The sequence below is a fragment of the Callospermophilus lateralis genome, chromosome 8, assembly GCF_048772815.1.
Source record: "Callospermophilus lateralis isolate mCalLat2 chromosome 8, mCalLat2.hap1, whole genome shotgun sequence".
Classification (NCBI taxonomy): Eukaryota; Metazoa; Chordata; class Mammalia; order Rodentia; family Sciuridae; genus Callospermophilus; species Callospermophilus lateralis.
In genome coordinates this window covers 114,019,013-114,031,501 of record NC_135312.1, presented here as the reverse complement: position 1 = coordinate 114,031,501, position 12,489 = coordinate 114,019,013, and the positions used below count along the sequence as shown (strand labels likewise).

At 42.0% G+C, this 12,489-nt stretch overlaps 1 pseudogene; it reads left to right on the top strand.

Annotated features, from left to right (window-relative positions):
- Positions 1-7,672: 7,672 nt before the first annotated feature.
- LOC143405783 (RNA-binding protein EWS-like) lies at positions 7,673-12,029 on the top strand (annotated as a pseudogene).
- Positions 12,030-12,489: the final 460 nt, after the last annotated feature.

The window sequence follows — 12,489 nt, the reverse complement described above, 5'->3', positions numbered from 1 at the left end:
CCAATGCCTAGTCAGAATCTGGTGTGTGGTAAGTACTCAATAAATATTTATCAATCAATTCCACAAATGCATAAGGATGAATGGCTTTGCCAGAAAACAAAGAGACCACTGTGGAGAAAACTGGGGAAAATGGGAGACCAAGATTTCATAAACCTTTACCAGGGTGCTAATCTGATAATATTAGCAAAAATAATTTAAAAGTGAACTGGATGATAATAATGATGATGGTGATAAAAAAAGAGAATAATAAGTGTTGACAAGGACATAGAGAAACTGAAACACTTGTGCATCGCTAGTGGAAATGAAAATGGCCACCATGGAGGAACTTTGGTAATATCTCAAAGAGTTAACTGTAGAATAACCATGTTCAATTTCACACACCAAGAAATTCTACTTGTAGGTATATATCTAAGATAAATGAAAACAAGCATCAAAAAGGGAAAAAAAAAGAACAAGAAAAAAGAAAACTTGTCTAAGAATGTTCATAGCCTCACTGTTCAAAAATCACCAAAGGTGAAAATGACTCACATACCCATCAAGTGAATGAATGAGTAAAACACAGATATTCCTAGAATTAAATATCATTGGACTATGAAAAGAATGAAGTTCTGGTATATACAACATGGATTATCATGAAAACATTAAGCTAAGTGAAAGAAGCTGAATGCAAAAGGTCACACATTATATGACATATTTATATAAAATAATAAGAATAGCTTTTTAAAAAAATCTATAGAAACAGAGAGGTGTGGTGTATCTGTATTCTCAGCATCTCTGGAGGCTGAGGTAGGAGGATTGTGAGCTCAAAGCCAGCCTCAGCAACTTAGTGAGACCCTAAGCAACTCAGCAAGACCCCATCTGTAAATAAAATATTTAAAAAATGTCTGGGGATGTTGCTCAGTGGTTAAGCACACCTGGGTTCAATCTCTGGTACCAAAACCAAAAACAAACAACAATAACAACAACAACAAAAACCAAACCAAAACAAAAATCCATAGAGACAGAAATCAGATTGGTTGTTGCCAGGGACTAGGGAGAGAGAAATAGAGAGTGACTTCTCAGTGGTGTGGGGTATTCTCTTGGGTTGATGAAAAGAATTGGAACTGGAAAGATGTGACTGTTGAACAACACTGTGAACTTACTCAAATGGTGACTGTGTGAATTTTACCTTAATTTAAAAAGAAAGTTAAATGGGCAGAAATATTCTTGTGTTTTAAAATTCTAACACAAATTAGAAAATGTAGTAATAATCAGATCTGTTTTTTTAAAAATGCTCAATAAAATCCTCAGAAAGTAGAGGCAAGAGAGACCTCACCTCCTCTCTCCCCAAGGCTTTTGGAAAAAAGATGGCTAGTGAATGAAATCATGAAGATTCCCACCAATGCTCTCCAGCTTCAAGACTGAGGGAGTGAGTAAAAAAATTTTGGGAAAGTTTTAGGAAAAGTTCTTGAAGTGGTGCTTGACCCTGGGTATTGTTGGGGGAGGAAGGGCCTCCAGGTCAAAATTGGACCTGCAGGAATGTGGTGAGGTCAGGAGAGTGGACTTGCCCTTGGTTAGATGAATTGGGCATCCTAGAAAGGAGTGAAACCTTGGGCTTTGCTGTATCTGGATCTAGAATGTCTTCCAAAGGCCCACGTGGTAAAGTCTTTGTTTCTAGGGTGGCACTATTGAGAGGTGGTAGAGCTTGTAGAAGGTGGGGCTTTATGGGAGGTCTTGAGGTCATTGGGAGCATGCCTTTCAAGGGTATTGTGGGGCCCTGCCGCTTGCTCACTCTCTTTGCTTCACCTCATGGCCAGGAAAAAAAGAGAGTGAGGAAGGGGCACATCTACTGTATAAATATTTTAAAGGGAAAAAAATACAAGCTGAAGTCATGAAAAAACTCCTGCCTGGAAGAATTCAAAACCAAAACCAAAACCAAAATTGTAAGCAGATTCCTTGCAAGTGTGTGTATTATGTGAGACCTTAGTAAGAACATAAATAAAACAAAAGATCAAAATAAGATGATAAAACAACAAAAGGAGATGGATCTGTATATCAAAGAACTAAAGGAACAAAATAAAATGCTGAGTAACTAATAGAAACAGAAATAGTAGACATGGCTAAAAAGTCAGACCAATTACAGGTAAAGATGATATAATCACAGCAAATGTAAAGAAAGAGAATCAATTAGATAGTAGCGAAAGAGCTCAAAGACAGTTATATATAAGGATATCTAAAATTCCTGATAAGCGCCCAACAGATAAACCAGAAAAATATTGGAAGACATAATACAGGAAAGTTTTCCTGCAATGATAGATGAATTAAATTAGCAGTTCAAAAGATCACACTGTGGTCTAGGCAAAACGGATATAGAATAATACATTGAGTCATCTAGTGATTAAGCTATTCAACCTCAAAGATAAAGAATTCTGTCCAACTGAAGAAGCAAAAAGGAGAAAATATTAAGGAGGCTGTAGATTTCTTTCTATTAACTCCCAGTACCACACAACAGTGGAGCAATGTCTAACACAGGAAAAGAACTGTGGCCCAGAGAAATTTTAATGCAGTCAAATTGCCCCTTAGGTAAAGGGGAGAAGAGGAAGGGGAAGGGGAAGGGGAAGGGATTTTCAGACATAACAGAGCCCAGAAAATACAGCAGCCATAAACCTTCTGAAAAGAAGACTTCAAGGATGCAGACTCTGAAGCCAGACCACCTGGGTTTGAATCCTGGCTTTGCTACTTACTAGCTCTGTAATTTAAACAAGTTGTTGAACTGTTTTTGTTTTTGTGTCTCAGTCTCCTCATCTGCAAAATAGAACAATAGTTGTAACTATGTCATTGAGTTGCATAGATTCAGTGAATTTATACATACATAGTGCTTGAAATATTCCTTGACCCATAGTAAATGCCACATGACCATGTTCATGTATGATCAATGTTATATGTCATTGCAATGAAGAAAAGCATCCCACCAAGAGCCAAATCAAGGAATGAAAAAACAATCACTAGTAAGTGTTGAGTCAGTTTAAATATGGAACCAAAGGTAAAATCAAACAGCACCAACAGAGAGAAGTATGATTGCAGAACCGAATCTCAACACATAAACTTGATGAAATAAACAAAATAAAACACCAAAATAATCAGGAGATGGTACAAAGAAAGATGGGAGAAAATACAAGCATGCTGGTCACTTAACTTTTTATAGCAAGATCTTTTGCTTCAACCTTTCTGGGAATGAAACAAGTAATTAGAAAGATGTTCTATTAATGATATTTTTTTTCTTATTCTTCAAGCAATTGTTTAAGAATAAGGAAAGTTCTATAAATTCTATCACTTTACTTTAATGTTAGCATATTTTGTTTTCTATTAAATTCATATGCAACTAAATTTAGTATTTTATAAGAAATATGATTCCATTCTTATAAAGTTATTTTTGTTCATTCATCCATTCCTTCACTCCATTATAGAGTTATATCTGAGCAGATGCTTACAATATATTAACAGGAGTTATTGGTGGTAGCAGGATTTGTTTCATGCATTGATTTCTTTGTATATATCTTAAGTTTTTATAATATGCACACAGAAAGCGAGCATATTTAGTCAAGTTATTATTTTAAAACAAACCAATTAAATAACCATCTAAATATATAGATCACTTCACAACCCTGTGAAGAATGACTCATGCTGGCACAAACACATTTTGTTCTTTAAAGAAGAGATTGTATGTATAATCAAAATCAACCTTTTCATATTTTGTCAAATATTTTCCACTCTATTACTTAAGCATTAGTGAACAGTTCTGTCTTGTCAACACCCAGCTGGAAATAATAGCTCATATGTGATGAAAAATACTGGCTGTGGGGTGTGGAGTGATTCACAGGAACATGATTTCCCATGTCAGGGAGAAATGATCTCCACCAACAGGCTGTAATTTTCCATAATGTTGAGCAACGAGCTTGGACTTACGGGAGCATTAGGCAGTCATTTCTTCAAATGTCATTCAAAACACTATGGTAATGATGTTCTCCTTAGACCAAAGATAACCCAACTGACCTGCCGTGGAGTGTGATCTGGGGTTCTGTTCAGTGGTTGGATGAGCTCCCTGGAACCTGATCCGGGGTTCCATGTTGCGTATTTGGTGGATCCTCCAAGCTTCCTTCCCTTCACCCCCACTGCATCTTGATTGCTTGCTTCCTACAGGACACCCATTAGCCTGTGGGTGTCCTGAGAGCAGAAACCATGCTGTGCCCATCTCTGTAACCTGACCCCATCTTAGAATGGGTGCCCAGTGAACATTTGTGGAATGAATGGATGTTGAATGAGTGTTTATCCTTTCTTCCTAACCTGGGTGTCATCTGATGCAGGATAATGGCCAGGATAAATGGATCTGTCTCCTTCTCTAGGGATCAGATGAGACTGAAAACTCTGCATATCAATTGTGTTACCAGGCTCATCACTAGAAATAGGCATGACTTCCCTGGGACCTAACCATATTTATTTACTTCATTTTTTAGAGACAACAAAGAAAGAAGCAATGGTTCTGGAGTCACCCCCAGAAAAGACTTTATGAACCAGATGAATAATATCTGGTAGGGACCAACTCTGACTGCTTCTCACACCGTCCCAAACCCTAACAGCCCCAGGATGGTTTTCATCTTCCATCACAATATGGTATGTCCTAAGCCAGCCCTCGGGAATAACATAAAAGTTAATTATTGATAGAGCTACCGTGACAGAAAAAGTTGGGAGACTTGTCAGAAAAGAAATAATTGAATTTCCTCATTCATGTTAGATGTAGATTTTGCCCTTTCAAAGAATAGGGCCCTTGATTCTGGATGGTTAAGATCTCAAAGATCTTCCTGTGTGCATGTGATTGGGTCAGTGTGACAAGGATAGTTCAATAGAGACCTGGAGGAAGTAATTGCTTGCTTCACATTGGTCAAAAGTAATAGATCAGAGCTGGGGTTGTGGCTCAGCAGCAGAGTGCTCATCTTGCATGTGTGAGGCCCTGGGTTTGATCCTCAGTACCACATATAAATAAATAAAATAAAGATATATGTCCACTTATAACTACAAAAAAAAAAAAAAAAAAAAAAAAAAAAAAAAGCAATGGATCAGTAATCCCAGCAGCTCTAGAGGCTGATGCAGGAAGATCATGAGTTCAAAGCCAGCCTCAGCAACACGGTGAGGCCCTAAACAGCAGAGCAAGACCCTGTTTCTAAAAAAAAAAATTATATATATACACATACATACATACATACATACTAGGGATGTGGCTCAGTGGAGCACTCCTGGGTTTAATCCCTGGTACCAAAAATAAAAATAAAAAGGAATAGATGAACAAATAGGGGTCAAGGCTAAGGAAATGCATGGAAGTGGGGTACATACCAGAGCACTAGCATGTGCCAGCAGAACCTTCAGGAAGAATCTAATATTTAGATCATAGTGCACCCAGCAAGTTTTATTTTTTGCCACTCAAAATAGAGAAAACAAATAAGAAAAGAAAGAAAGCAAAGGAACTCTACAGATTACAAAACAATTGTGTTTCCTGATTAGTATCCAGATGGAAGTCAGGAAATCTGGCATTATTGCCTTTTGATAAGGGACAGACAGGTGGTACTTTGTAATCTCCTGTGGGATGTTGTAGGTGGATCATTTAGAGAGAAATTCGCTTTCACTCACTCCTTGGTCTTGTTTCTGTTTTTCTTTGCGGGACTGGAGATTGAACCTATGGCCTTGCATGTGCTAGGCAAGCATGCTACCACTAAGCTACGTCCCAGCACAGGCTTATTTCTTTTCTTGATAAAAATTTGCTAATCTAGTGTGAGCCTTGAAATTTGCGCGGAAATCCTGACAGTATAGGCAGATCTGGATTGGACTCCTGGATATATGGATACTTTTCTAGGAAGGAGAGCATCTTTCTGGGGGACCAAGGAAGATGGTTGCCATGTCTACCAGAAGCCAGGGACTGGGGCAAGGTAACCTCCTCTGGCTGTTGTGACATAGTTCTCATCAGCTAAGAGCAACCTTCTCCTTCCCTCTTGGACTTGGCCTTTAGAAAAAAAATCACCAATGAAATTAAAAGCCCATTGCATCCAGACTGGAAGTCCTCATGCCTTCCAGACCCGGGGTGGAGCCCCAGACTCTGCAGTTTTACAAGCTTGACAGATGCCAGAGCTGTGAAGTCCGAAGATGGAAAGACTCAGGTGCAGAGGCCAGGGAAGATTCCCTCTGAGACAGCTACTGTTGGGCATTATTAATACTCAGGAGAAAATGTTACGAAGCACAAAGAAGCAGAAGATCTTTCGAGAGTCTGATGTATTGTGCTATTTCAGCTGAGCGTTGACAAGAAATATAGATATGATTTATCCGAGATGTTACTTTGCACTGGACCCGGGGCCAGGCCTTCCCATAGTGTCTCATTTAATCCTCACACGAGTCCTTGAAGAATATGATCCCTATTTTACAAAAGAGGAAAGAGAAACTCAGAGAAATTATGACAATATCCCTGGGCCTTGCAGGCCCTCAGGGTTCAAGGCAGAATGTCGCCCAGGTACACACAACCTCAAAACCCAAGTGTGTTCCACTCTGCAGAGCTGACAAGAGGATCAACAGATGTTTCAACAAACGTAAGGCCTCACAGGATTCCCTCCTCATTTACTTGCATTCAGGGTCCTTAGCATCTCTCAGGACCAATAGCATTCACTTCAAAATTGTTCCCTGTTCTATCCCCCCCACAGTAGATGCCACAGGGAGACTTACTCCTGATATCATGCAGGTTACTTAGAATCACATAAGCTTATGTCAATGTCAGGGGATAAAAATTAATCAGCCCCGGGGTGCCCATCTAAAAAGAGGTTCAGCCTCCTCTTCATGGGCTTTTTTGCAAAGCTACTTCTCTCTGGCCCCAAGTGCTCATGGGTTACAGTGCTGCAAAGCTAGTGACCAAGCTCCAGGCCCTGGCACAGGCATCAGAGCCTTGGTCATCAAGGAACCCTCCCTGGAGATGCAGAGCGGGCCAGATGTCTTTGACAGACACACAGAGCATGCCAATCCGAGAGATGAAGAGCAGGGAGGCTGTTTGTCCATTGATATCCTTTGGACAATAATTCAAGGAAAAGACTTACAGAGGTGTGGGCAAAGTTAGGGGACCAGCAAACACAGTGAGGCACTTGTGTGCTTTTACTAATCCTGGGCCTGATAGGACCAGGGAAGGGCCAGGATGCTGGAGCTCAGCGAGGCCCGTCACAAGGGAGGACCTGCGCCCCAGGGAGCTGTAATGAGGACCGCATGGAGACCGCCTGCATGTATTTCTTCAAAGCAGCCCTTCCAGAAGGACGCCGATATCTATAAATAGTCTTTTCATTTCCAAAGATAAGACAAGTTAGAAGTGGCTAATCTGAGACATTCTTTTTTTTATTATGTTGAGTCCATGACAGGTATTTGGTCTTTGCCTGCATATTTATCAAACTAGAAGTTCAACTGCCGCAAGCCCTCAGCCCTCTGGTCACTTTTCTTTCAGTGATCTGTGTCAGTAGCCAGGATTCTATCATTCGGGTCCACCTCTCGGTTATCCCAATTATCAGCCCCAAATATGGGCCAGCTTTGTGAAGAGTTAGTATCTCACTATCTTCTCACTAACTTCTTCTTCATTGACGTCAAGTCTTCTCAAGAATATTTACTAGGAGAGAAAATGGCATCTACAGATCACAGTATCCACAGCCAAGCTGCAGCCCAGCCGGGCTAGAGCTGACAAAGCGCAGCCAACTCACGGATATGCACAGACCACCAGGCATATGGCAACAGAGCCATGGAACTTCTGCACAGCCTACCTCTGTCAGCTATACGCTGGGCTCTGTCCACCGCCACCTATGCTCAGGTCACACACGCAACTTCCTATGGACACCCTCTTGCTGGCTATACTACTCCACCTGAAGCCCCAGGCATACAGCCAGCCTGGCCAGGGGTATGATAACACCGCTGCCACCAAGGCCTTCTGTGCAGTTCAGTGTGTGCACGGCACTCAGCCTGCTCAACCAGCCTCTGGGTAGCCCCTGGCAGCTACTGCACCTGTAAGACTGCAAGATGGAAAAGTCCAATATGACTGTCAACCTCAGTGGAGCGCAGGGGCTTATACCCAGTCCAGTCTAGGATACAGACAGAGTCACTACAGTGGTCCCCAGTTCCTGGGAGCTACCCCATGCAGTCAGTCGGTGCCCCTTCATCCTGTCCTCCTACCAGCTCTCTGTCTACACAGCTAACTGGTTATGAACAGAGCAGTTACTCTCAGCAGAACATCTCTGGGCATCTGAGCAGCTATGGACAGCACCGTAGCTCTGGTCAACATGCCAGCTGTGGACTGCAGCTTCCCATTCATTACCCCCACCCACTGGATCCTGCAGCCAGCCTCCGGGTCAGGCTCCCAGTAGAGCAGCAGAGACCGCTTGGCCAGGACCAGCCCAGCAGCACGGGTGTCCTAATGGTTAATCTGAATTGTCCCCTTGATTGGATTGAGAGATGCCAAAGATTAAGTGGCTTCTGGGTGTGTAAATAAGGTGTGTGTAGGAATGATTGTCATGTAGGATAGTGAACTGAAGGGGAGACCCTCCCTAAGTGTGGGTAGCACTGTCCAATAGGATGGTGGCATGGATGGAATAAACTTGGAAGCAGGAGGAAGCAGCAGCAGATGCGGAGCTTGATTCTTCTTGAACAGGCCCTTGATTGCTGCTGCGATGGCCTGAGGAAATGGGACTCTGGCTTCTTCATTATTCCAAAGCCGACTCTGCCAGTGATTCTCCAGGGAGTTGCCAGAAGCCTTGGGTCTCAGACTGGGGTAGCATTGTTGATCCCTCTTGTTCTGAGGCTTCAGCCTCATGGGCTGTGCAGCTACTGGTTCCTCCAGCCCTCCAGCCTGCAGACGGCCACTGTGGACTACCCAGCTTCTGGTCCTGTGAGCCACTCTAATAAATCCCCTTCTAATAATCACCCCTCTCGTTGGCTCTGTTTCTCTAGAGAACCCTGACTAGTACAGGGGTTTATGGGAAGGAGCCAGGAGGATTTTCTGGACCAGGAAAGAACCAGAACACAAGAGGCCCTGGTAACTGGGGCAGGGAAAGAGGGGGATTTGAATGTGGAGGCATGAGCAGAGGTAGGAGGGGAGAAGGATGTGGCAGAATGGACGCTGGAGAGCCAGGTGGCTTCAATAAGCCTGGTGAACCCATGGCTGAAGGACTGGGTCTTGATTAGGCCCTCCTGTAGGTCCGAATGAAGACAGACAGCAGAAGACATGAACAGTGCTTATGTGCAAGGATTAGATGACAATGTGACTCTTGGTGATCTGACAGCCTCCTTTAAGCAGTGTGGGGTTAAGACGAACAAGAGAACCGGGCAGCCCATGATCCACATCCACCTGGACAAGGAAACAGGAAAGGCCAGAGGCCATGCCTTGGTATGCTAGGAAGACCTGCCGGCTGCCAAGGCTGCCATGGAGTGGTCTGATGGAAAAGACTTTCAAATGAGCCAACTGAAAGTCTCTCTTGCTTACAAGAATCCTCCAGTGGCAGCATGTGGGGTGGCGTGCCACTCTGAGAGGGCAGAGGAATGCCAATCTCACTCCATGGAGGTCCAGGTGGCCTAGGAGGTCCTGGAAGACCCATGCATTGCAGGGGTGACTGTGGAGGGCACAGAGGAGGCTTCCTCCCAAGAGGGTCTGGGAATTTCTAGGGAACCCCTCTGGAGGAGGACACATCCAGCACTGGCAATGTCCCGATCCTGGCTGTGGAAACCAGAACTTCACCTGGAGAATATGCAACCTGTGTAAGCCTGAGGGTTCCTCCTACCACCTTCCCCAAACCCAGACAGGGAAGAGGGTCTTGGTGGCATGTGGGGAGGAAGAGTGGCCTCATGCACCACAATGTTTCAGGTGGAATGCTCAGAGGTGGCTGTGATGGAAGAAGATGAGATGGATAGACGGGAGGAAGCAGAGGCAGATGGAAGGACCTGGAAAAACGGATAAAAGCAAACACCGTCAGGAGCCCAGAGACCAGCCCTACTAGATGCAGTGGCTGCAGAGCTACTATTACAACCACATTTATTGATTTAGTTTTTCCCCCCAGGGCCTTCTTGGTGGGGGAAATGTTTTAAAATGTATATTTATAATTACATGTCTATAACCTTGGCCATAACATTATGATTACTGCTTTCTTGTACTTTAGTATTTTTTTTTACCATTTTTGAAGAAACATTAAAATAAGTTAAATGATAGTACACTGAGTTTTTTCCCCCTCTTTTAAAGATGTTTAAGACTTCACAACAGGAACTTCTGGGAGCATACTCAGTCTCTTTGTGCAGAGCCAAGAGGGCCTCTAATGGTAACAATGTTCATGGTTGTGATTTAAAAAAATTTCCAAATATTTGTTATATATATATATATATATAATATACATACATATATATACATATATATGTATATATGTGTATACACACACACACATGTACATACTCTTTGTCCAGCTATGAAGCAACACTTGCAACACTGACCCAATTTACTGATGGAAAAACTGAGGCTCAGTCAGAGTCAAGTTGCCTTCAGTCACACAGCGATCAGGGAAGTGAACCCCTGTGGTTGTGTTCTGCGTAGATGCAGCTTAATGGAAGGATCATCAATTAATGGTTTCAAACTAATGTGGTAAAGATCACAATCATCTGGTTACCACTTCCAGAACTGCTTCATTACAGACTTGGAGTGGGGAATATAGCACTGCCTGTTTTAACAAAACCTTAAGAAAAAAACCACGTTTATTTATTCAACAAATATTTACCAAACATCCGTATGTCAGAATTAGGTTTGGCTGCATATAACAAACAACACTAGTCATGTGGTTCAAACAAAGTAAAGGTTTATTTTTTTTCTCATGTGAAAGAAGTCCAGAAGTATGCAGTCTAGGCTGGAATGGGCCCTCCTAAGCACAGACCACATTGATGCCAGAGTCAGATATAGCAGTGCTTTGAAGGCCTTTGGGGCAGGGGGAGTGGAAACCATGATCCTAAACCTTTAAAAATCTTGTAGCCTGTTCAGATGAAGTTAAGCATCATCGTGGTTTCATTGCTGGAATAATGTTAGTGACACTCTATTAGTGATGTTCCATCTATTCATTAAATACATTTTAAATCAATACAGTAGATATTGAAACTCTAAGTTTTTACAATGAATCTCATTTGGTGTGACTGTAATAATAGATACCTGTTTCTCCCCAGAAAGGGTTCCATAGGGCATATTTTAGTTTTTTTTTTTTGGGGGGGGGTTGGGTGGTACCGGGGATTGAATCCAGGGATGCTTAACCACTGAGCAACACTTTTTTATATTTTATTTAGAGACAAGGTCTCACTGAGTTGCTTAGGGCCTCACTGAGTTGCTGAGGCTGGCTTTGAACTCAAGATCCTCTTGCCTCAGCCTCCTGAATCACTGGGAATATAGGTGTGCACCACCGTGCCCAGCTAGAAAATTAAAGTTTATTATTGAAGTTTATTAAATATCAGCACAAGATGGGTATTTCTAGTTCCATTTCAGGACTTTATATTTTGTTGACATAATTTTGGATTCTTCTCTAAAAAGTGTTTTATGAGGTATATTTATTTTTCAAAATTAAGTGAATTAAAGTTTTACAATAGCCATTTATGCTTTTAACCACTTATTGGTATAGGTTAAAAACATACCAGCATTTGTTTTTATTTCTCCTTATTTTGAGTGGTGCCCTCTTATTGTTTTATTCTGGAGTCTGACGAAGAATTTTTATTGACCTTATCCATTTAATCTATTATTTTACTGATTTCAATAAATTTTATTTCAACCTTTGCCTTCATATTGATGTTATAATCTTTGAAAGTCTCTTCTTGGATGCCAGGGCCGCCTTCCCTGTCACCGTGCCCTTGGCCTTTTTAGTTGCCCCCTGAAATTCTGTGTTATCTTTCTTGATCAAATAGGGCTGCAGAGTCCTCTGTGTGCACTCAGTGTAACCATCGCCTTGAGCAAGCGGGACCCTGGTGTGTGATCACGAACCAGCATTCTGCTTTCCACCGCCCCTTTAAGTCTGTAGTGTGGGCTCTGTTCTTCTCTTGCTTCTGGATAAAAAAATCAGGCAGGTTTCTGGGGCACCCACTTAATACAAGGTTCTTCCATCAATAATTTAAAAATCCAGAACTCTGTAACATATAGTACTCGAATCGACAGCAAGTTTTCCCCTCCTCCCCTGATTGCGACCTGTTGTAGGTGGAGGAGCCGGCAGGGAGAGGGGTATGTTCTTTCTTCACCTTTATCATCTTCCTCTTCTGTCTTTTTTTTTTATTGGTTGTTCAAAATATTACAAATCTCTTGACATATCATATTTCATACATTAGATTCAAGTGGATTATGAACTCCCATTTTTACCCCAAATACAGATTGCAGAATCACATCTGTTACACATCCACATTTTTACATAATGCCCTATTAGTAACTGTTGTATTCTGCTA